The 26,866-nt window shown below is 38.6% G+C and overlaps 1 long non-coding RNA gene across 1 annotated transcript; it reads left to right on the top strand.

Moving 5' to 3' along the window:
• The first annotated feature begins 14,533 nt into the window (after positions 1 to 14,533).
• LOC134550569 (uncharacterized) lies at positions 14,534 to 15,851 on the top strand. The gene is made up of 2 exons (XR_010080358.1): positions 14,534 to 14,791; positions 14,961 to 15,851. It is a non-coding gene; the product is annotated as an uncharacterized LOC134550569 (long non-coding RNA).
• The last annotated feature ends 11,015 nt before the right edge of the window (positions 15,852 to 26,866 follow it).

The following is a 26,866-nucleotide window of genomic DNA, read 5'->3' as shown; positions in this document are numbered from 1 at the left end:
AAGAGATAATTTCATTCATAAACTTGCTATTATATTTTTATCAGCTGAAATTAAAAAAATGCCTCATGAATTGCATGATTTACTTTTTATCATGCCATCCTTTATTTTCATATAAAAGATTTCCACTAAGACATTGTTCGTGCTGGAATATTATACTATTCGCAAAAGAAGGTCTTTACTCCCCTTGGGTTTTCCATTCTAAGCAGATTAACATATGCTGCTAATATTTGGATGAGCTCCAGAAGAGTAGACAAATGTCTGGATGAGAAAGAAATATAGACAGTGGAATCAACATATGCACACACTTACCTCAAAAAAACACTTGCAATACATCCATTTTTACTGTCACTCCCTGCTGCCCACTCTAATGAACAAGTTATGCTCTTCACCTTTATAGATCTTATCTTATAAAGTAATTGTGCAGGGAAAATGTTAATTGCAGCAACATGCCTTACTAACAGAAGGATTTATCCATCCTACTTACTTGCACTGTTTCTCAGTGATTTAGCATCACAGTATACTTGTAGAATTAATGTACTCTGGATTTCATTTCTTGTCAAAGAGAACATCAGATGTTTGCTTCATTCCAACAGGCTCCACTTGTCCTGCTAGCTCCTGTGAGAACCTTGTTGGCAACATGTATTACCAGTAGTTTATAGCTATAGAGATCCCATACAAAAAAACCAAATAAAAAACCCCAAAAAAACCAAAACACACCAAAAAAACACCCAATCAAAACAAACAAAATAAAAGGATTGAAAAATAAATCCAGATTTTGGCATTGCTAAAATATCCTAATTTGAGGTAAATTTTTATCTCTCTTCTTTTCCATTTCCCCTTTTTAACAAAAATAATTAATCAGTTTGCATTGCATGGTATCTTCACTATTCCACTTGGCTACAGAGCAGGAGGTCTGCAAACTGGAGCCCATCTCATAGTCAGGACATCAGGGGAAGCATCTTATAGCCTAGGAATAAATAAAGTTAAAGTTAAATTTATTTAAAGTTGCCTTTAAATAAATAAAGTTAATTTAAAAAAAAATATAACAAAAGCAGCATGGGGAGAGGGAGATTGAGCTCCACAAGCTGGACAAAATGTCCCTACCCTGTACTCCGATGTTTTTTGTGGCTCATAGAAATACAAGTTCTGGACCCCTTCCTTTCAGAGAGAGAGAGCAAAGGTAGAAGTAGCACATTTCCTTATGCCATAAGGTTCTCAGTCATTATTGAAATTTTCCATGTGTACGTAATATATTTCTGATCATCTGGCCAAAATGTATATGAAGGTAAAAACAGAAAAAATTTGCAGTTGTTAAGTTTGGAGTTTATAGCCTCAGAACTCAACACCATAGTCTACAAAATGCACAAGCCCAATAATATATATGTTTTATTGCATGATGTGCCCAGGTTGTTTTTCCAGGAAATGAGGAAATAAACACTCCCATATACCTTACTGTGTGGCTTATATCTATGTCTGAGTCCAAATTTGCTGAAGACTATTAAATACCATATAGCATTTGTGGGTTTCTATACATTGTCCAGCAAGATGCATTATCATGTAAAATACTGCAAAGTCTCTATCCCCATATTACTAAACAATTTTTATACCCTTAGTTGCAGCATCATTTTTTCCAGCTATATTGGTGGAATTTGCTAAAAACCCCACAATGTAGTAGCCAAAACTGAAGAGGCTAAATCTCAATTTAAAGACCAAAAATGACATGAAAGAAAGATTGGGTAAAGTTTAAGCCAATGAAAGTATGAGTCATTATTATATAACAAGCAAGTTGGTTATATTTTAAGCTGAAAAAAAGATAGGTTGAGAGGGGAAGAGAGCACAGAAGTGGGAGTCAACAGGGGAACTGAGGTAAAATAAGTGGGTATGTAAAAGTTTATGAGCACTATTAGGAACTTATATGTTCTCTTAATTCTTGTTTACCTACATTCTGTTAAGTCTCAGGTAGAACTGTTATAAAATGTTAACTTTTCATCCCAAGGGATGAAGTATCCACTCAAACCATTTCAAAGTAATTAATTGCCACTAGGTAGCTATTAGGCAACTTCTAGGTAACTTTGACAAACTTATTCTGTTCATAGAAGACACAGCTGGGTAGAAATTAGTCTCTAAAAATACTTTCACACAACCTGCTTGTTTTCTAGTCACTGTCTTCTTATGTTATGCTCATTCCATCTGTCAATAGATATGAGTCACACATTCGACCTTTCAGTTTCACTTGCGCACATAAATTTCTTCCAATTTCCTGTGAAACAAACACTTTTAACTCTTTATGGGCTAGCAGTTCACACAGATAGCATGCTAGAATGGCTGAGGTAGAAGCAAACTCTCCAGCTGATATTCTTATCTTTCCAGCCTGCACTATCATTTGAGAGTAGATTGTCCCTCCATTTCACTGACCACCCGTGTGCCCACACTACCATAACTTGCACTGAAAAAGTAGCAAATAATATGGAACTCCAGTTCAAAGAACACAGTCTAACTGTATTTACAAAGAATGCTAAACACCAGAGAAGCAGATACAAGTCACTCCTGACAATACCAGCCACGATCACCAGATTCACTGAAGTAAAACTGTAATTTTACAAAAGTAAAGCTATAATTTTCCATTTTTAAACCTGAAGCAGTCAACATTTGGTTCAAACTTAACTTAAAAATAAAGACTCATGCTTGCTGAAATGCTACCCACTGACATAAAGCATGATGCCTTTACCAACTGATCCTACTTTGTTCCTTCCCAAACACTATAAACACCTCCAGTATGAGCAAAGAATGAAAACAGCCACAGAAAACACAGAAAAAATGTGAAAGTCAGAGCATTGTTTTGAGATTTGAGGGTATATTACCTTTCTTTCAGGCGTGGTGCACAATTTAATTTACTCTTTCTGGAAACTTTAAAGACAAAGGGGAAAAAATTAATTTTAGTAAGAATCACAAGGCTGGACTATTGAGAGACCAAATTCTGCACAATGACCTGGTAAAAATGATGGGGACTTGACGGGTACAATTTGTTAGCAGACCTCGTTTGCAAGCTCATTTAACTCATTACTGTTAAACAGCAGCTCTGCAGCGAGATGCTTTCATAGAACAGAAGACTCACAGTCTGTTTCAATTAAGCATCACAATAGCATACAAGGGTCTGTGGTTTGGCATTATGGTTCCCTTCCAAAATACACCAGACTTGGACCAACTCTAACATTGTCCCATCAAAACTACTTCAGCCATCCAAGTGCGGTTGCTTTTCTGCTGTGACTGAGATTTCCCAATCTTTAGTAACTGGAGGAGAGTTTTAATGAATCAGGCCTGAAGTACAGAGCCCATTGCTGCTGGCAGGCATGAGTGGATGAGCTGTGACTGAAGTGGCACTGGAATGGCTCAGGCCCCTCTGCCTGTACTCCAGTGTGACATCTAAAGGGGCCAGTGAGCTTTCAGCATGGTCACGTGGGAGGAGAAATTTAGGAAAAACTGCAAAATGTGGGAGCACCCAGAAAACTTGCTGCAGACTTATGGATGAGGACTGGATTTTTTGACCTTGGGACACTGGTACATTAACACTGAAATAATAAAACAGTGTGTGTTGCCATAACAGATATGCCCTCCCAGTCAATTATTTAAGTGCAGACTAACCTAGTTAATGAATCCCAGATGACATCATAGATGCACACATATCTGGCCTTTGTGTTAAAAATCTTCTGTTTCCTTACAGAAAAAAAAAACCACTTGAAGGATTGATTTTACTTCTGGTGACTTATTCTTACCGCACACTTCAAGAAATAACTAAAGAAAGAAGAATTTTCAAGTAGTACTGAGGTCACTAGCAAACAGGAACTTTGTACATTGGTTTCTGAACAGAAGAAAAGAAAAAAAAATGTATTTATGAACAACCAGAGCTGAAATTAGCAATAAACAATATTAGTCACCTTTTTTTTTTTTTTTTTTTTTTTTTGTTAGGTGGGGCTGGGATGAAGTTGCTATGTTTTCTTATTAATATTTTTTGTTTACTTTTTTAAAGTGTCAAGGACCATTCAGTCAGAATTAATATCCTAACATTTTGGTCATCATGTGCCTGTAGGCTAAATTGAAATTAGCATTCTTCAGGTTCTTTATATTTATTAGTTCAGATGAACAGTTGCCATTGGCACACAGTTAGCTGACAGTAACACCTACAGTGTTAAAAAACAAAAAAACCACAAGCAAAAAACAGGAAAAAATCTGTTAAGTGACTGCTCCATTTTAACAGGCAGTTTTTCTGTGTCAAACTTCATCTTTCAAAAATATTTATAATACACAGTCCATTTACAGATGTACAAGCAGTCTACTACTGCTTTCTTAAGGCTTCAAATCTCTTGGCATTTTTCTTCAACTTCCAAAAACATAAATATCCATTATTGTTAAAATTTCATCTCAGTGAAGTCAATTGAATTTAGAAGCTGACTGTCAGAACATGTTGATGACACACCAAACTAGTCAGGCTGTTCTGAAGTCCATGTCTATTTGTTTCTCTACAAGAACCTGATCTAGTTTTTAGCAAGACCAGTTTTTTATTTCACAAATCAGGCAGAGAAAAGAAATGTTAATATAAAAAATTCAAATAATTTTTTTCCCTAGGAAACCATTATTTATTTATAATGTCCAAATTTATTGTTAATTGTGAGACTATGACCTAGTACAGATTGTAATTTAAGTCTATTTCTAAATACAAATAAGTACCATTTATGTTTAAATTAGCTGAAGTCAGTGGGTTTTAGATTAAAATAAATTAAGAGTAAATAAGTATTTTAAATGCCTGATTTAATAAGTTTTTAAGTCACTAGTAAAATCCAAGACAATCAGTACAAGTAGAATGAAGGAAAGAATTAAAGATAGTCTGAACTTAGTTTTTCTTAAAGGGCTCTTCCCAAAACCCCAAACAAAATGGTCCATATATTGGTAAGAGTAACATTAAGAATGAGAAATATATATTTGTAGATTCTTTACCAGATATACATTTGCACCAGTTGACTCATTCCTTGCTACAAATTTTGCAGAGATCCAGTGACTGCAGTCATTTATTTGTGTAAGGAAACTCTTATCTAGAGAAAGTAAAATTTAAGAGTGGTCTTTTGGTTTGAAACTCTTATCTGAGGCAGTCAACAACACCAGCCTTTAATTCCATAACCAGGAATTAGAAAATTATTTCGATGTTAGAAGAAGCAGCATTCTACAGTATTGCTACTTCTCATGAAGTTTCTAAAACCATTAAATTTTAGAAACAAAATGAAAAAATGCATTACTCTGTGTGCTCCTTCTTTCCTGATAGTTACATAACAGGTAGAACTGGTCCAAAGCAGCCAATAATTGGCCAAGTGTTGTTTTCAGCAATATTTTCCATGCACAGCTATCAGAAAATTTAATAAGTCGTTGCAAATATAAAAGAAAAAACTTCATCAAAGTTTTTCAAAGGTCAACAAATCTCACACATCACTCAGTTTCTGCAGGTTGATCTGGAACCTGCAGAACAAGTGATGCAGAATGCAAATAGACTGCTTATGATTTAGCATACTGATATGCCCAGACTCCTTCATCTGTATGCTGCAGAGTTTTAGAGCCACAAGCTGCATTAAAATTGATGAAAGGCAATGCAACTTTTATTGGATGATTCTGTGCATCTTTGACAAAACAGTGCAGCATTTCTAATTTTTGTTCACAAGGAAACCTCCCAAATATTTTGCTTATTTTATTTAATTAAATACCTTTTCTCCAACTAACTTGATTTCCTGCTTTGATGCTGACTCACTATTTCCACTCTTAGCTCATTGCATACTCCAAATGACGACTACAGATAAAGCCACTGTTAATAGCAGGTTAATGACAAAAATTATTTGCTAAAATTAAAGGATATGGGAGACATAAAATCCTTCAAGCCAGATGCTGTAAATGTCCTGGAATGAAGAATGGTTTAGAAAAAACCCACATTAAAATAAATAAAATATATTTAGTGATTAATTATTACATATAGATGACAAAGTTAGGCCAATGTGTTTGACAGATGTGTACTGGTGCACTTTAGAGGAGGAGGGTAATACGCATGACTGCATGGGATGGCAAAAAGTTTCTGTTTTGGGATGGGAGGGCTGTAACTGCTCTGGGTGACTTCATTACATAGCAAAGGCAGTTGTTCTCTTAGTACTAATTAAACCTTGGGGAGCAATTTGTTGAGGTAGCTGGAAAAATTTGGATGGGAGCAAGAGAGGAATTTTAATGTTTTAATCTCAAGCAGAAACAGAAACATTCAAGTTCTAATATTCTGGGATTCCAGCAGAGGAGCTACCTGACTGATACTGCAGAGAGGTAGCACTGAAGTTTACCAGTGTGTGCAGCACTTTGCAGGATTGAGTCCTTTTTATGCAAGTACGTTACTACATGAAAAAAAATTAATAACTGCATCCTTTTATATAGTTGTACTGTCACAAAATGCTTTTCAGTTTGTCAGGGTAGTATTAGAGAGTTTATGGTTGAATACTAGAAGTACCCCAGGTAGTGGCTTTGAATCAATATTTTCCCATTCATTTTTCAAATTCTTGTAAACAAATGAAGGAACCACCACTCTTCAGCAAAAAAGTTCCTGTAACTTCTATTTGCTTTCACTGATGACAGCCCTCTCAGCAACATCACTGAAGGCTGTAGTCTCATGCAATCATGTGATGTGAGCTTACATCAAAGATGGAGTGCTAGCACAGGTAATTCTGATCTTTCACCTAAACTTGAATTTAAGTGATGACTGGTTTTTTCTGCTAGGTCATAGCTTAGAGAACAGAGAACAGATAAAAGTCAAACAAGATAAAAGAGACTGCTCATTTCCTGACTGACAGAAAATGTGGCAAACTGGGAGGATGTCTAGGGATCAAAAAAAAAAAAAAAAAATCTACTTGCAACAGTTCCCTGCCAAAGGAGGTGGAGAGGGATAAAAAGAGAGGAGAATGTGTTTTCTAGATTGGCTAGCTGAGTTAGAGAAAGCAGCTGTGAGATATTAACACTACAAGTTTGTTACAGATTTTTAAGGGGTAAAAACAAAGGAGAAGTAGAGTGAATCATCTGAGGCCAGGCAAGAGAGAAACAAGCATACACAGATTTGTGTATTGGGGGGCAACCTTTTGGTCAGATAAGGTTTTAGAACACTGGAGATAAAAGCATTCCCTTTTTTAGACTTGCAAGAACCTCAACACTGTATAATCCAGATAAAGATGTACTTTAGAAAAAATAATAAAGTTGAATTATTTGCTGGGAAATACCACAGAAGAATAACAATTTTAAAAAAAACCAAACCAAACAAAAATCTTCCTTTTTCAAACATAGATGTCCTTCCCCATTAGGACTTCTCAGATACTTCTAGCTGCAAAAGAACAACTGAAACACTGTAGTTTACCAAATCCCACTACTCTGTTAAAGTAACCTCCTCTGGAGTTCCATGAGTTTTCCACGTGTTATAATATTTCAAACTTCCTAGAAATCTTTGCTTGTCTTCACTACTTTCTTCCCTACATTCCCCATCTTCCTCCACCCCTATCTATCCAACTTCTCTTTAGCTGCTATTTCTCTCTACAAATCTATCATTCCATGATCTTGTTCACATTTCTTCTCAAATTGTATTTCTACACACATCTCCTGTGCCTTAACTTTCTCCCCTCAGCTTCCTCCTGCCATTTCAAACTGCAGCCATCCTTCATTGAACAAGATTATTTTTGTTCCTTAATGGAACAAGGCAAGAAAATGATCATGTAGTATAAGGACCACCTAAGCACCTGTTCTCACAGGATGAAGGGCCATACTAATAATTTTTAACAGTATGTAGGAAAAGGTAGTCTCTAAGGTGCTTTTTAAGTGGGACTTTTTTGTCCTAAACTACAATTGATATTAAGAATAATTTTTTAATAATTGGTATCCATTTCTAACCAATATATACAATGTATTTCATTTATTTTGAGGAGGGAAAATAAACCACCAACAATCTCCACCAAAAACCCAAATACACATATAAATAATCAAACCCAACCTTAAATAAGTAATGTTCAACACTGAAATCCTCAGGAGCTTAGTGGATACTTAACAGTTGAATCCACAAAATACTTTTTTCTGCATGTAGAAAGAAACCACCTAGCCCTAAATATTTTTCCTTTAAAGTACTCAATTACATGTGGGGATTCTGTCAGCTCCTAGAGGCTGAATTCTGCCTGGGCACCAGGCAGAACAAAACAGCTGGGTTTTTTTCAGGGACCATGTTTTCATGTCTGGCCAATAGCTATATATTTCTAGGGTTTTAGCAAAAACTACAACCACCATCCCTTCAAAGAACTCCTCTCCTCAGTCCCTCAAGATCATAAGAGGTTGTTCATTGAAATGCCTAGAGGGCCTACTATCAAATAATTTAAACTCATAAACAATAATCCAAGGACTTGTTATTAAATTTATTTTTAAACTAAGATTGTGCTCTAAGTTGGGAAACCATAATACCTGTTATGCAGAAAACAAGCTGAATCCTTTTTGTCAAAGGAAATGATGGATGCACTCTAGACCATAAAGTTGTCTTCTGGACTTCCAAGATATAAACTGCCTTTTAGTTGTCATCTTCCATAGGGCTCATGCTCAGAAAACCCAAAGGAAAAAAGAAAAAAAAAAAAAAACAGCTACCTCAGATAGCAAAGATGAGCCAATTTAGAACTTCAGCATTATGGGACCCATAATGTCACTCCTCTCAGCAGAAAAAGTGCAGCCAATAGAAAAAAAAATCTGGTTGGTCTGTTTCTTTACAAAATAATTTGTTACCAAGCCAAAATACTGCATATAACTTTTCTGACATATAAATCTTCCTTTGAAGGTTCAAATGATCCGTAATTATAACCTTTTAAGTGAAGAGGAAAAGTAAATCTCTGAGTGATAAAGTCTTTTAACCAATGTTTAAGACCTCCACTCATGGATATCATTTGTCTGTTTCAAGAGATCAAGGATTACAAAAGAATATGGAACAAACTAAAAACCCAAGAGATAACTAGAAAATATCAGTAAAGTTGGATAAGTTATGGAAATTTACCCACCAAAAATAGTTTGGCAGAAATGCCCATTTTGTTCCCAGAGTTAAAATTAAAAAATCTGAGCTCGTTTCAAATCCAGCACTTTCCTATTACGTATGTTTTCTTTGTGTAATTAAAGAGTTCAAGACAGCAGACATTTGAAGATGAACTGAAGATGTGCCGGGACTGGAAGGTCTGCAGTGAGGAACAGGTGAGCCAGAATGTACCTGCATTTCTAACACCAGTGGATTAACCTTGTCACGCTCGGGTTAAATTTAGAGGTCTCAGAGAGAAAGAGAAGTTAAAGCTGGAGGTAACAGCAGGGCTAGGATCAGGTGGAGGACTGTGTTTATAGCAAGGTTTTGAGTCACTGCAAAGGTCATGTGCAGTAGACAAGTGCTTTAATATATTGACAGAAAAGAACTCAGGCTAAGGTTTGCTGTTTAAGAGAGCCCAGGCTGGGAGGAGAGCTGAGCTGTTTGGGGGAGGCTCTGGGCAGCTTAGAGAGATATTGGAAATAGAACACAGTCCATGGTGGAGCCTAGCATTCAGAGGTGTTAAAACCAAATTCAAGCCCAATGAGACTTAGAGTATAAAGCATCTTTATTCTCAAAATGAAGTAATTACCTAATTTTACAGAGACCTTAAAGCAGATTGAACACTAGAACTGATGTGGATATTTAAGGTTAGGCCTAGGAATCTGTAAGCTTAAAATTAACAAAAATCAAAATGCATTAACAAGAGCAATGGTTATTTCTCAATCCACAGGTTAGGTCAGGGCATTAAGAATATATTTAAAGTGTGATATTAGTTCAAACACAGCTGAAAATAATTTTTGGAAGTGCCAATAGATTAGGATGAAGGCTGTGAATCACTTGGGAATTGGATTATGTCCTATGTGGGCAGAAGTTCTTAGGTTGCCTGGTTTGGGATGGGAATAGAGATAATGTTGTGAAATTCACTGATTTAGAGCTAGATTTATATCACTGTGCTGAAGTGGCTCAGGTCTAGGACAAGACTTAATGCTGACAGAGGCTGGGATTAAGGTTGAGATGGGCAGAAATCACCAAGCTTGGCTAAGAAAAACTGAGATTTCTTAAAAGATTTAAGGCACATACAAGGTTATAAATTGGTAAAATAATAGTTTAATAGAAATTTGAAAGTTCCAGAAGGACCAAATATTTTGGTGAAAGGCATAACAGTGTGATACATCTCATTAGCCAGGGAAAATGATCAGTAAAAAAATCAAGCAAATTATATGAACACTGAAAAGAACAGAAGAAAAATCAGTGTTACTTCTTCCCTTCAACAGCATTTATTCTGCAGGTGGCCCATTTCCCCAAGACAACATCTTTTAGGTGGCAAATAAATACAGAAGTCATAGCAGCACTGTACAAGTTATGATCCAGAGCTCAGTAGGACTATTGTAATAAAATCCCAAGTCTTGATTTCTGCATTCTCATGTCCCAGTCAGAGACTAAATGCACTAAGACATGTGAAGGACTCTTTCCAACTTTTCAAGAAATATTTATATTAAATTAAATATCACAAAATAAATATAAATGTAGCTTAAAGTAATGAGACTATATTCTCTCTCTGTCTAAATTAGGGGACTGGAGATAATTCAAGGAAAATTGATAAAAGGAAGCATTGCAGGCAAAATTATCGTTTTGTTTTGGTTTGACTTTATTCAGAGAAGTAAAAACAATATACATCATAGAAAATTGCTCTTGAAATAAATTTTAGGCTCTTCCCACCACCTTTATGCCATGTTTCTGTGTTTTATAAATCAGTTTCATATAAGGATGCTATTTCATTATGCAAATTCTGTTCAAAATAAGCACAAACTTGGCTTTTTATTTAAATTAACCTTAACTAAAAGGAAGCAGGCTTCTCAGTGATTCCCAGTTTTTAAAAACAGTTAATTTTATTCAAATACCTTAACATGCAGAAAAGATTTTATTAGTGTTCCAAATTCTTCTGTTCTCTGTATCATTTTGAAATTGTTTATTGAGAAATGTTACTGTTTAGAACTTTTAAAAGCGTAGTTCTTGATTTGACAAGCTTGAGAATAAACACCAAAGAAAAGACTCATGCCGTCTGAAGTTTACTAAGCCTGTATAATCAGCAAGATGAATTATTTTAAAGAAAGGAGGAATTAAAATAGCATGAAGTTTCCCACAAGCAGAGTAGGATATTTTTTCCATTTAAAGACCCAGTCCAAATGTAAAGTATTTCAAATTTGTCATAGACCAGTAGTCTAGTACTGGGTGTTTACTTCACCCATGTGACAGTATAAACAGCTACATGTTCTGCTTCTCCTGAGCAGGCAGCTGTGCCCTGTGAATCCATTTTTTTTCCCCACGCCTGAAGAATTCCTATTACATCAGCTGTGTACAGCAGTCACAGCAGGTCCCAGAACTAAGCCAGTCTGGTTTCTGATGGATTGTTTTTGTCCAAGAAATCTTAGTGCTTTGTACCCCACATCACTCTTTCTCCACCTACATAGAATTTAGTCAACTGGTGAATCACCAGGTCTCATCAGGATGGTTTGGCAGCATCTCCCAGGCACGGCACAGCTGTAGAAGGCTCCTCAGGCCACATGGTGTGTGTGAAAGAAAGTCCAGAAATTTACTCCCTACTAAAGCCTTCAGGGACAGGTTAGGAGCTGTAGGGACCAGCACATGCCTATCAAAAACTCTGCAAGTGAGTGTGAACCTATAAGCACTGCAGCAGCAGACAAGGAACATCTCAGACAGCACTTTTAGGATGAAACAGTCAAGTGATTTCTCTTTGTTCCAGGCATCTGCTTAGGAGATTGGTGCAAAACCCAACAGAGCTGAAGATATTGTTTCCCCTCAAATACTCCTACAGTGAAAGAGGCAGCTGGGGTGGAGGAAACAGTAAAGGAAAGAAATGCAGAGAAAGTGCCATTTTGTATATTTGGTGGGAAGAAAGAAACAACAAAAAAGAGATAAAAATATCAAGCTGACATTTCAGCCTTCTTAAAAATAAGTAGAAGCACCATGGTCCTTCTGCCAAGAAGTTTCCTGGGTAAGCCAGGCCCATAACAGAGCCAGGGCAGTTCAGGCATTAGTCCATTAAGGTCTGGCTAATGGATAGTCTGTGCAGTGCAAGGCAAGCTCACTACCGTGGCTCACTGATACTCATTGCCTGCAGCTGGTGTAAGACATCATTCCTGATCAAAAGTAAAGTCATGTAAGACATCTAATTTCCCCTCTTTTTCTCCTTTCTCAGTCAGCTGTAGCCTTCTGCAAGTAGCAGTTCAGAGGAGTGTTATTTGAGACGAGACATCGTAGTCTGCAGCTACTCAACAAACACTAGACACCCCAAAAACTTTTGAACAACCTGCCACTTTTAAGCCATGCTAGAAATAAACATTTGAGCTTTGGTGCTTTAAGAAAGGGACCTGCCTGTGGTGAAACATTGTTACTGCTAGAGCTGATTAAAACAGAACAAACAAGGTGTGAGAGGTCAATAACTAAGCAAGTTCTCCAAGAGTGACTCATTTACACAGAGGGGTATTTTTGCTGTGCTGCAGTCAGTACAGAAAGCTAAAGAGCAGTTATGACTGTACACTATGCACACAACTGCATGAAAAAATTATTCTTTATTTGCCATTTTTTACCTTCTTTACAAATGCAACAACAGGACAGTTTGGATAGAAAGCATAGGGTGTGGGTTTGTGACAATCAGGCTTAAGCTATCTTGACAACTACCTTGTTTCAGAGACAAATTTCTGGAGGCTTCAATTCAAGAGTAGACCAAGTGTACATCTTAAAATTTTGGCTTTTGACAGAGATAGATCCAACGGACATGATCCAGTCCTAAACCCTCGCTCACTAGCAAGTCCATGAATCACCCAAATTACCACTGGGTAGTCCTATTCCTAAGTACAGGCACCCATTTCTGCATTAGACTGAATTTCATTCCAGTTGACTATAAGAAATAACTGCTTAATACTCGACTATCATCTCTGGGAAGACACAGAGCATCTCCAGAGCATTCCTTCAAGTAACAAACTGTTTGGCTGTTTATATTCCATGGTTTCGTCCTAATTTCCTAAGTGGGAGCCCGAAATTTCTGGGTCCTACTACCCAAGTAAATTCTCATTTCCACAACTCCAGTGTTTATGATATGCAATTATCCTCTTATCTTGCAACAACAGCAAGGTCATTTATTGGCCTTGTAGCACACAAAACATACTAAATCTGAAAAGACAGCGTAAGCCATCTGACCTCTTCTTTAGCAGTGCCAAACATCTCTCCTGTTACTCTGCCTCTGAAGGAAGCTTTGCTGAGAAGCCACTTCACACCTGCAGAAATATCTTTCGTGAATGATGGGGTGGTTAAAAGCATAAAATATTTTTATTGCTCAAGTTTCCTCATAGAACCAGCGTCTGGCTGCAGGGCACTTCCACCTACAGATCGACATAAAAAAAGATCCTGCTGTATATAAGCTGTCCTCCCCCACTGGGCAGGGGTAATGGGAGAAGGGAATTCTTTAGTTACTACTCTGCCTAACTGGAAGACAGACATTCCCGTAAAACTGTGTGTGGGAGCGTTTCACACTGAAACCAAAACACTGTTAAAAGTAAATTCAGTGAACTACTTCTCATGCAGCGCAGCTGCTATATGGAGAGATGAGAATATTTTATTATACACACACAAACTGCCAGACACCAACTCCACTGCAGTGCCAGAGAGATAGCTCTCCTTTTTTTGTTCACAGGATGCTGCTATTAAGGCTGTTGACAAAGGCACATCTTCACATGTCAGTCCCAACCTGCCTCTTATCAACCTGAGGAGCCGAGAGCAATATGTTTCTGATTGAAATTGTTTTAATCCAATTAAATTCGTGTTTGGAGACTACACAGTCAGCAACGTAAACTGATGTGACCCTCTTGACTTTCTAATTATACCAGATTTATGCTGCTAAGAGAAAGAACATGGACCAGCCTTACAGCATGGCCATGAACTCACATGACAAATCTGTTTCAGGAGAAAAATTCATTGCGCCTCATTGCTTCATGCAGCATCACTCCAAGGACACACTGATGTCAAAAGATAGTCTTACTGCAGCCATGAGGCACCACATTTTAAACAGAAAGATCCTGTTGGGATGGTTAGGCACTTGAATGACACAGAGTAACATGGATTGTTTCATTCTGCAAGTTTTAACCTCAGTATGGGAGAATAAGAAAGGCTTATTCTCTGTCTTAGACCAAACTGACAACATTGAAATACTTTATGTTTAATATAATTGATTTTCCATCCACCACCAAGAGAATAGTTAAACACTAAAAATCAATCTCTAAAGTCCTACTTTTTGGATCGCATTTGACTGCTCTGTAACAAGTTATATTGAAAAGTGTCAAAGTAATGGGGAAAAGGTATCCAAGGGTATAATGCAGCCAGGACCATCGTGCCCTTCATAGACTGGTATCTGTCGTGGTTTGAAGGGAAGTGAGTTTTTTTGGAAGTAGTGGTCAAACCAATCAGTCTTTAGATCTGAGTATTGGCACCTTTGTTGGCCACTAAGAGGTTGGACACGCCTCTGAGGACACGAGGGGTTAAAAGCCGGATTTCCCAGCAGGACTCTCTCTTTCCCTGCTCTGCTTTCGGAGAGGGAGCGTCTTCTCCTCTCCCCTGCCCAGGCCTGGCTAGGCCGGGTGGGGGAGGGGAGCAAGGTGGGCCTGGCTGAGCAAGGTGGGCCTCGGGGTGGGGAACAGAGGGAGCTGGAGTGGAGCTGGTCCAGCTTCCATCTAGAATGGAGGGGTGGAGGGAGAACTTTGGAGGTGCCTTCCGTCCCCCTCCCTGTCCCATCCCGTTCCCCCCCCTTCCCCCCCCCGGTCCCGTCTCTCTCCTCCCCCCACAGAGAGAAGGTGCCGAGCTGGAGCTGCTTGTGAGAGCTGCAGTGTCTGCGATCGCCTGTGCCTGACCTTGGTGGTGAGAGATAAAGCTTTTAACTCTTTCTAAGGCAGAAGAGAGTTATCCCTGGACGCTGAATTCTCATAGTTGGTGGTTTTAGGAGAGAGAGGACAGCCTGGGACCGAGAGGGTAATGTGAGATGAAAAGAAGCCCCTTCGATTGCCGGAATGAAGAGGAGTGGCTTATGAGGCTGGACTTTTCTTGCATAATGATAGCCATAGACGGACCCTGGACCCTCCTGACTATAAATAAGACTGTGTTTGGGTGGATGTTTTTGGCTCAAACCCAGAGACGTTTTGGCCTGCTTCGTGGAGCCCCCGGCCCCAGGGGTAAATGGGGGGGACCTGAGTCCCAAAATGAGAAGATGGCTGGTTTTTGGTACTTGGCCAAAACATCCTTAAAAAGAGCCCTGTTGCAGTGCAGGTCCATGGACGGCAGTGAGAGTGCCGGACATGGAAAGGAGGGTGTCACCCTGGCAGACCCTTCCAGGCAGTGCCATGGGTGACGTGGGAACACGGGATGGTGGACCTGTGTTTCCTGTGGGGGGGGTGGTCTGTGGTGCGAGAGAGACTCCTCTCGTCCTGGATGGAATGTGGATTGTCTGAATTTTAAAGGATGATGATTTTGGATTAGGAACCCAGGGTTGTTGAGGGATTAAGCAAGTAGATGAAGGTAATGTGCTGGAGTCAACTGAGTGAGCATGTATGGAATGGAAATTGGGGGGAGGAGAAGCAGTGTTTTTGGGAGGTTTTCTCTTCTGCTTTTGGGTGGCTGGGTTTTTCTTTCCTTGTCTATTGTCCATTGTTCTGTAGTATAATAAATTGTCTGTCTGTTTTAAGTATTAGGCCTGCTCTGCTCTGTTCTTGACCACATCTCACAGGAGTTCATTAGGTAAAATATACCCTCATGGGTGCATTGGCATTTTGTCTAATGTCAACCCATGACAGTATCCTAGGATTGTCCTATATTCCTATTTCATATCAAAGGGAAAAAAAAACCCACAACACTGCAATTCTGTGAACATCCATGGAGTACAATTAAGGCTACATACTTGGCCTGAGCAAGTCCAGCTACTCTTCACCTGTAATTTCTGGAATTGCTAGCCCAGAAAAACATCCATTAACCAGGAAGGTAATTCCCTGTCTCAAACATCTGCAGCTTAGATTTCTCTGTACTGCAAGGAATAAAGAATATTATTTGCAAAAAGTATCTAAAGAAATGTTAACATTTTTAACTCTAGTGCCATTACCAAATTATATTCTTAGGGTAATCTAAGAGAATGACAACAATAGGTATTACTTACAAGGGATCCTGATTTTTAGAGGACCATTGCAAAAGTTATGTTTAAGATGCTGAAAAAAATTAGAAATCCTAAAGAAACAGCAAATACATGTTAACATCATGATCCTTTAGAAGTATTAGTTCACACACAATGTAATGAGCTTTGTATAAGAAAATGCTACCTACTCTGTGTCCATGTCACAGTTTCATTTAGACAAACAAAGAGAAGCTTCAGGTTCTACTATTTTACACTTCTGAATCATTATTTCTGTACTGAAATACTAACTGTTTTCATAAAGAATGCTAAAACTGTCATCACACCCTGGACATATTAATCAAGTGGTATGCCCAGAGCCAGCACAACCAGTAAGGAAAAGTCAGGCTTTCTCATTATTCTCATAATTGGATAAAGATACTTCTAATTTAGATCAAATATTTCAGAGTTCTTTATTAGTTAATAAATGGGCACGTTACTTGACCTACTGATTGTTCTTTGTTGACCTGTGTATTAACTAACCATAAGGAGCTTTTGTCTTGCAGAAACCAACCCAAATTCTGAATTGACATGGGGATAAAGAAAAACTTCAGGGCTGTAGACACCCTGCACTTCTACAAAATTTAAGGAGAGTTGGCTGATGCCATAATGAAACTTGTGCCACCAGCTCCAGCATTGAGCTCTTCTATCTGAAAGGTATAACCACTGAGACCAAGATGGCCAGAGCTATCACTCTCCATGCCAAGCCCACCAAAGCCAAATCTCTCCACTGTGCTAGTGGAAAATATAAACAAAGGCACTCTTTGAGCCTGAGAGCAGTACTCCCATTAATCTTTACAGGGAACTAGGTCAAAGAAGCCCCAAGGCCTCTCTGAACTACATAAGCAAGCAGAGGCCTATAAAGGGATATTTCTGCAGCTGATAATGCCTTGTGCAAAAGAACAGCCAATTAATAGTCTTTTCCAGACACACCCATGCACTGGATAACAGGAGAAAGGCAGTGTCCAAGCCACTCCTTAGTTCGAGAAACATCCTGTTGGCTTGCTGGGCTAGTTGGTGGTGGGGGCAGGGTGGGAAGTCTAAACAAAAGAAATCCCAGTGGAAGCCAGAGAGCCTCAGGCTACCCTTTGACACCAGCTGTAGCAATAGCCAAGGATTTTACCCACTAGGGACTGAAAGGATACCAAACTAATCTAAGAGCTGCTACAATCTAATTGCAGTTTGGTTGCAATGTACTACATGGAATTTTTAAAAGCGGCTTGCAGTTAAAAGGTTCTCTAACCACTGTCAAAGTCATGGGACAGCCAGTAATCTCTGTATTTTCTTACAGCAATTTATAACACACTAGGGATTTTTCCAGACAGTTTAACACAGGGATAAGAGGATAAAATTTATTTGAGCCATGACATAGAATGCACTTGCTCAAATACTATTAATGGTATGAGTACATATATACAGCAAACCAACAAAGAAGGAACACAAAATACAGCTTGACACAAAGGAAGAAACAATTTTCTTAGACTTCAGCATCTTGTATTGCTTCAGCCTAAACAAATGTAAGGAAACAAGACTGCTAGTTGTGTATTGGACTACCTGTATTGTATGATACAGATGCTCAAACACCTAACTATATTCTCTAGGAACCCTGCCTCCTACACACCAAGTAAGTTGTATTAATAGACAAATCTTTTTAAGCCTTGATTTTTTTTCTTAAATTAGCCCCACAAAGCACACCTTTCCCACACTCATGAATACAAAACTGCCATTAGAATCTGTCTCTCATTATTTTGGAAAACACAAAACTGCAAATCACAGATGAAGAAGTATCACTGACAAAGCTTGTGGCAGGTTTGTATCCAGATCTATCCGGCCCTTCTTTTACAACACATAACTGTGTGTGATACAATTCACATCCTTCTGCTGCTGTTTCTTCCCAGGAGTTTTAGGTAGCTCAAGTGCTTTATCTGCCAGGCCTGTCCCAATCTGCTTCCTCTGAGCAGCCCTGATGGCTCTCTCCAAGCACACCCCAGAGAAGTTTGATAAGTAATTTTCCCCCACTTCTCTGCTTGCCGGTGCTGAAAAAACAAGAGGGAAGCAATCCAAATTCAAACAGGTACACGGCCTTCCTATGCCTTCTCATATTGTTATTAATATTCAAATTCTGGATAATTTTGGAGCCTAGATATAGAAAGAAATCAGGCAGCAGGAATAATCATGACTAAAGAACCCTGGACATTCTGAAAACTTCATATGTTTTTTAAAATTAATTTCAGCTTTATTTTGAATTTGTAGGAAACAGACAGCCTGCCCTCCTCAGTCTCCCCACACTCCAGTCTAATATATCCCTTTTGCCATCATACTTACCTTTTGGAACACTTTTCCCTCATTGTCCTTGAAGTGGTATTATTCTACTTTGCAACAGTCTTTACTTTCTTACCTAGTTTTTAGTGGCAGCTCTATCTTAATTTTTTTTTTTTATGTTAATCACTTTAAAGAAGACAGTTTTTCCTGTTCTGCATATGAAAGGGGCCTAGCACAGGAGACTCTAGTCTTGGATTATCTCTGTGCCCTACTAAACAGCACATTTTAAATGAGTTGAATTGGATGAGGGGAGAGTAGTGGATATTGTCTACCTCAACCTGAGCAAAGCTTTCAACACTCTCTCACAATATCCTCATAGCCAAACTTGGGGACCATGGACTGGATGAGCAGACATTTCAGTGGACTGAGGAATGGCTGAACAGCAGATCCCAGAGGGCTGTGATCAGTGCCACAGGGTCTAGTTGGAGGCCTGTCACTGGTGGTGTCCCCAAGGTTCAGCACTGGTCCCAGTATTGTTCAACTTACTCATCAATGACTTGGACTAAGGGGCAGATGCTCCCTCAGCAAGTTTGCTGATGACACAAAGATGGGAGAAATGCCTGGTACCCCAGAGTGCTGTGCATCCCTTCAAAGGGACCTCGGCCCGTTGGAGAGATGGACAGAGAAGAACTGTCTCAAATTCAAAAACACAAAATGCAGAGTCCTGCACCTGGGGAAGAATAACCCCATGAACCAGGACAGGCTGATGACTGATCTGCTGGAAAGCAGCTTTGTGGAAAAGGAGCTGGGGGTCCTGGTGGATGACAAGTTGTCCATGAGCCAGCGGTGTGCCCTGTGGGCAAGAAGGCCAAAGGTACCCTGTGGTGCATTAGGGCAAACATTGCCAGCAGGTCGAGGTTGGTGATCCTGCCCCTCTACTCAGCCCTGGTGAGGCACATCTGGAGCGCTGTGCCCTGCTCTGGGCTCCTCAGGATAAGAGAGACAAGGAGCTCCTGGAGCAGATCCAGTGGAGGGTAGCAAAGATGATGAAGGAGCATCTCTTATGAGGATGGGCTGAGGGAGCCCGGCCTGCTCAGCCTCCAGGAGAGATGACTGAGAGGGGACCCTGTCCATGTCTGTCAGTATTTGAAGAGAGGTGTCAGAGGATGGAGCCAGGCTATGCTCGGTGATGTCAAGCAATAGGACATAAAGCAACAAGCAGAAACTGATGCACAGCAAGTTCCACCAGAATATGAGTAAGAACTTGGTTCCTATGCAGGTGGTCATGCACTGGAACAGATTGTCCAGAGAGGGTGAGAATTCTCCTCACTGGATACATTCAAGAACCATCTGGGCACAATCCTGTGCAATGTGCTCTGGAATGACCTTGCTTGAGCAGGGAGGTTAGACAAAACCTACTGTGATGCCTTCCAACCTGACCCATTCTGTGATTCTGTGGAATTAAAGGGAAAATTTCCTAATAGAATAATAGTTCGGTATAGTAAAATGTGTGACAGCAATGTCATTAAATACTCCTGGCCTGGCCATGTAGAACATATATGGTGAGAAATTGAGATTTTTTTTATACAGGTGGTGGGGTGAGGGAACAGATGACAAAGATACTTACAAAGTTTTGAGAGGCAATTCATAGAAGTATCATTTGTAGGCTACCTACTAAGAAGAAAGTAAGATCTTCCAAAAGAAGAATATTACAGAGGTAAGTAGGGGTAAAACAGAATGAACACTTGATCAATTTTTTAGGAATCATGTGGTCAGAAAGCTCCCTGGACACTGAAGACGTTAGGACTTCTCCCATTAGTAGTACCAGTCATATGTAGACATAGGAATGAGTTAGCACAGTATTTCTGGGGGTTTATTTTTAGATATCATTTGAGTCATAACTCCAAACATATGGGAATGTACCATGCCACAGTAAGTTTCTGTGTACCTATATAAAGTATAAATAATGAGAGCAAGGACTCACATCACGTTATAGACAGCAGCAAGGAAAATAGGTGCATTATAAGAAGATTCATTAGCCATGGAAGTCATACAAGAAGCCAGAAAGGACTAGCATTGTACAATATTCTACAACCTGAGAAACATAAACATCAGATATGCTCTAAACAAACAGAGCAAAGGATTACTCACTCTGATATTTTAGCTGCTTCAGTTCCCACTTTTTAAACTTCATATCTGCACGTGCATGCCATGCAACTCTCCAGACATCAAGAAGTCCAAGTTTTTCAAGAACCAAAGCTGCACAAGTAAAACAGTACTGCTGCAATTCCTCATTTATACAACATCAGGAAAAAGCCGAGGAAAATCACATCTGTTAAGACTGAACTCTGAGTTCAAAAAACCAGGGAAAATGAAAAAAATGTTTCTTCTGCTCACATGTTGTGTAATCTGATGAGGAGGTAAATTGGTTACAGGTGTCACTCGTCTGAGACCTTACCCAAAGGAACATGATGGGCTTCATAGATGCCTCCATTCTTGCATTTGGGCTGACCTGAGCATCTGTTTAATCTATTTGCAGTTGAAAGCACATAGTTCAGTTATTGACATTTTCTTATCTGAAGTTAATGTGAAAAAAAGGTTTAAATTTAAAATTAAGTGTACTAGACTTTTAAACTACAGTGCACAGAAAATTTAAAAAATAACATGTGCTTACAGATATGTCAAAACTCAGAAAAAGAAGTGTTTTCAGTTGGGTTGTAACTATGGGTTTGGGTTTTTTAGTTTTTCTTTTTTTTAACATTATAAGCTTTAATCTGTGACTCCTGACAAAATTATCTGATTCCAGGCAGCAAACACACTCAGAACCCCTCCACACACTCAAACCCTCAGTTCAACTTACAATTAGATGAAGCTTGACGAATTCAATAGATTTTGTTCCTGTTATAATCCTTCTGAAGGAATGCTTAACTTTTTCTGCAGCTGGTATCTCAATAGTCTGTCTGTTTAGACTTTCTGTGCTTTTACCAGAGATGAAACACTCAGCATCCAGCTGCCCATGCAGCCTCAAACCTCCAGTTCTGCACTTGCAAAACCGATGCCAGGGAGTGGCAATTATACTTCAATGACTTTATTGACTACAAATGATTAAGACAAGCATGACTGACAAAGCTTTACTGACCACTTTTATTTTTAACACAGGACCATTCCTCACCCATTCAAAATTAGCTACATGTGGTTCTTGCATGAAGCAATCCTTTACCACTTCTTAAATCTGTGAGGCTTTTACAATAAGAAGAGCTATCCTTTCATAACTGGTCATAATGGCTTTTGGAAACTTCTCATAGTTTTTTAGATTTTGGAGGAGCACAACAGAACTTTGTTGTTGTAAAGCTATATTTTTTTTATTATTTTCTTCATTTGGATTAACTTATACTGCCATCATGTGGGCAGAAATATGAAAAGTAATTATTCACTGAAATCTCTCAACTTGAAAGCTTTACTTTCCTTTTAAAACATTCTTATAACTTTCTATATGAGCACTTACTCAAGGTTATTGAAATGGAGGAAAGACAAAGCCCTGTTTGTTTGTTTGTTTGTTGTTGTGACCCAACAGAAAACGTGGCAGTGCTTGAGGACTCAGTGGGAGGACCACGAGGCTGTGCTGGAGCTGGGCAGTAACTGAGTAGCACAAGAGATGCTCTCTTCAGGACAGAGCTTTAGCTGCTCTTCCTCACACCCCGTGTCTGTACGTGACAAAAGCCACAAGAGGCCAGAAATCACAGGGGCTGGAAAAACACAGAGCAAGCCAAAGCCAGGCAGGGCCTGGTGCATCATTTAACCAGACTTTCAATCCATGCACAAAACTCAAGAAACCAATCAGACAAAGGGCTAGTTCCTTTCCACTTGTCATTCCCAAGATCTGTGTGTTCACCCTCTTCCCTGGGTGAAAGAATATATTTACCTCTTTGCACATTAGAACTTCAACTGCAGTACTGTTTTCTGACATCCAGAGAATAAAGCGGGAAAAGTCAGAAAATGATCCAAAAGTATAAATCTTCACTTTTTTTTTACATGAACATAATTTGAAAGAAAATTACCACAAAATTTAAATATATTATACATTCCTTACTATTTTGAAGAATTTAATCACTTCAGAAAAAAACCCTTCAGTTGTCAAAAATAATTATTTGTACAGACTAAAGTTACTTAAAAAATATTTTGCTAGACCTGTACAGTTTAAAAAAATAATGTAAAATAAAAAGTATTATAGTGCCAAGAACCTCAGAACGCAAACTGAAATAAGAATATGCTGGAATTACAGAAATTATTCTTGAAAGAGCAGCAGTTTTCAGGTTTAACTACATGATAGAAAACTAGGGCTGGGATTGCACCCATGTATATCTCTCAATAAATATCTCTCAAATTTAGCTTATCAAAACATAGTAACAGTCTTCAGTAAAGTACTAAAATGTCAAAGTAAAGGCTGAATTTGCCAGCTTCATGATCTCTTTCTGCACAGCCTTTATAAGCTGTTTTTCATGGCCTCTCACATAGAACCAGTAAGTGGTTCCAGCCCTCACAATGAGCAGCACTGTAATCCAGAGGGTCCCACTGAGTGATGTGCTGCTCACACTGGGCTCAGTTCAGCAGGATCTAACAGATAGTAGCACATAAATAACATATTGATTTCCCTGGTAGAGAAGCTTTATAAGAGGGATGCCTCAAAATCCATGGAATGTGATTCTTATTTGGGAATCTAACTTAGAGCAGAAAATAACTTTTAACGCAAGAAGACTTCATCCAAACTGTATAGGACCCAAGTCTGTATGCCATAATTGGTTTATAAACAAACTTATATTGTCTAATGTAAGAAATTTACACAAAAACATGCATGTATTGCCAGACAAGTGTTACTGGAGGAATTGATACTCATCAAGACTGAAAGAATATTTCCTCTACATTTAGGTACTGTAGTTACCATAGCTTTTTTTTTCTTTACAACAACTATTAATAACTGTTTTATTAGGAAATGTAGATTGTAAAATCTTGGTCAGTTTAATAGCTTCATGATTGACCTTTTTAACTATTTAATGTCCAGGAGTAACTTCATTCATTCATTTTCTGGGTGCCATTTCCCCCTTGTATTAAAATGAGATATACTCCCACAGCTGTTCTGGGGCCTTCAGACCTTGTCATGTCATATCTTGCTGTTATAAAAGTTACAGATAGAGATGATAGTTGATAATTGAATTTATACCAGTTGTAACTCTTAATGTAACAATGATTTATTCAATTTCATAGCATAAATTTATATTAAGATCAGGTTAGTTCTCTCATTCATTAAAAGTGACTGCACTCTTCTCCCATTTGCCTTTAGACACAAGCTTGACAAACTAGACTAACAGAAAAAAATAGGTTAGGATTAATAGATTAGATAGATTAGAATTTGAACAAAAATATGGTACTTAAATATGAACAAAAATATGGTAGCTGCAAAACCAGTGGAGTGAACAAAAGGGAGGTGCAAACTCTATAACAAGAATTCCACCAAATAAACTGACAAATTAGTTGTCTCCAGTACATAACAAAGTTTTATGCCATTTCTGTCACTAAGGCTGAGGTTCAAGCTTGATAGAAAACACAGGACTCCTCCTAACTCATGGATCAAGCCTATGTACAATAAAATAAACAGGGGAAAAAAAAAGGAAAAGAGGGCAGGCAGCACTTACTTATTCTATCCCCTTCAGGTTCACTCAGTCTTAATATTTTACATTAGCAACCTCATACTCTTCAAAGGAAATACCTTGATAAAAAAGCATTGTGAGCAGTGGTGCTGGAGGGCATCCAACATATGTTGCTCATTTACCAGTGAAATGTTCACCAGCCAGCTGTAGCTCCTTATCTGTCTCACCACTTCCCTTGTGAGCAGAAATAATTCTCAAGAAAAAGTGTATGGAGCTCAAGGAAAGCAAATACTAGGACAAATTTATCACATCTCTCTACTCACACAATTTCTGCGGTACAGAACGTTAAGAAACTGTTCTTGGTTTGAAGGGAGCCCTACAGATAAACACACTGCATTTTCACATTGAGTATATTTTATCCAGCTTAAGAAGAATTTCACTAAACACAGGACAGAAAGAATGTTTCTGAAATATTTTCGATTGCTTTCTGGAGTTCTGGGTTTGCAGTTGAAAGATTACAGAAATAATTCTGTAGTCTCAGTGAGACTCATTGTTTTCAACTACATCCAAAAAAAAAATTATCACAGCATATCTTGTTAGTTACTGACCAATTCCATCAGAAAAGCTTATATAATATCTGAACTCTGATACACAAGACCTACACTGAAATACAGGCCCCTCCAGCCAGGAGGGACCAGACAAAACACACTGTACCTTCAACAAGAAAGAACTTTGTTATCAAGATGCAGAGAAGCAGCAACTGTTCAATATTCCTAGGCAAAATTCTGCCTAGATAAAACATATAACAAACAAAATAACTCTTCAGACTTTTTTCTACATTTGATTATAAGGTGGCAACCTCTAAAGGTCTAAAGAGGCTTGGGTCAGTATCTTCTTACCTTGCCTTAACTCGTAACATGCTTTAAAGTCTTCCATTTCTTTCCTCAGTCAGACCACAACATGCAATAATGGTCAGAAAAACAAATGATTCTGGCTAATCATACCCAAAAAACCATACCATATTTTCCCTTCTTTCCATGAGAAAACAAACATATTTCCATTTTTCCTTCCTTAGTATCCAAGATGTGAGCCCATATTTCATACAGTGTTTCCTGGGGCTGTTTGGCCATTTCCATTTAATGATCAGAGTTGGTTGAAAAACAGGCAAAGGCTCCCCAAATCTGAGGGGATTCACTGTAGCTCTGGGAATTACAAAAACATTTGAGCTGAAGCACCAGCCAGAGGACTGCTCGAGTTGGGCTGTGGCCCCACACTTTACGGCCTACAGCTGAACTCCTCGGCAGGGAATTTCTCCAGAGCTATAGGAAAGAAAGGAGTTAATATTTTATAATCTTTCCAGTCCTTAGTTCTGACCCTCAGAGTCTGGCTGTTTGCCAACTGACCACTTAGACAAACTGAGAGAGCTCCAGGCACTGGTGCTCCCACTCCAGAGCTTTTGGTGCTGCACAGAGCCCACCCTGAGGAGGAGAGTTCAGACCAAACTGATAAAGTTTTACAAACTCAGGTGGGAATTATGATAAAGACAGGCAGGTTTGACAAACTAGCTGTTCAAAAGGCTCAGAATTAGACATTCTGTCTCACTGTACATTTCAGGGATGTGCCAAGCATAGGGAGCTATATCCAGGTCTGAAATTGTCTACAGAAAAACTAATCTGAAACCATAGTTAGACAAACAAATCCTGGCACAGATTTGGTGTGTTCATGCAAATTCATGAAAGCACCTGCAAAGGTACAGAAAACTTGTCTTTTAATAAAACCCCCTCAGTTCTCTTTCTTTCTTCTGAATGATGTATTCCTCACTCTCAAACAACTTAGGTCTAACTCATTAATCTGTTTCCTGGGGTGACGGAAAAGAATCCCAGGTGTTTATCTTATAACCAATTAGGAACTGAGTTGTATATACAAGGCTAAAACTGAAAAGATTGATGAAGAAAACTTTTTTCTAAGGTTTCTGAAATTCCTACCTGAGGGATAAGGAGATCCTGTCATAGGTTCCCTTTATCTAAATAGCATTTAACCAATTGTATCCCATAATTAACCTTAAAAATTTGTCATTTAGTTATTTTTTATCTTGTTATGAATTTCCTGGAGGTCCAGATCTAAGGACAATTACCAAAACATGAGCCAAATTTGATTGTCTATGTTTGAATACATAGAATATAAACACTACTCCACCAAAAAGCTGTTTAAAAACCAGAGAGCTGAACAAAGCCTTAAACCTGGTGTCGTGCCACAAGAGAGTGCCCAAGGCTATGCCAATCGTAATCACTATGTTCTTACACACAAATATTTATTCATTCAAGTGTCCAAGTAGATTTGTAAGCACCGTTATTCTAGTTTTAAAGGCTGTAAGCCTGGACTCCAGAGAAATTCCATTGTCCATATGAGTAAGAGGAGTGCTAGCTCAGAATAAGGCACAAAATTTGCCTTTCTGATCTGAATATACAAATCTTCCAATGTGTTGAGAGGTAAGTGTTGGCTGCAGCCACAGTTTTGGGGAAGTTCTGTCTTTACACTATTTCTCCACATCCATTGAGGAAGCCATCCTTAACAAAACTTTTTAATCTAAAGTAAAAGCTCTAAACTCAGCTCTGCTCTGCTCTTGTTAAT

The sequence above is a fragment of the Prinia subflava genome, chromosome 5, assembly GCF_021018805.1.
Source record: "Prinia subflava isolate CZ2003 ecotype Zambia chromosome 5, Cam_Psub_1.2, whole genome shotgun sequence".
Lineage (NCBI taxonomy): Eukaryota > Metazoa > Chordata > Aves > Passeriformes > Cisticolidae > Prinia > Prinia subflava.
Note: the sequence above shows the minus strand (reverse complement) of the source record. Positions and strands in the feature narration are given on the sequence as shown.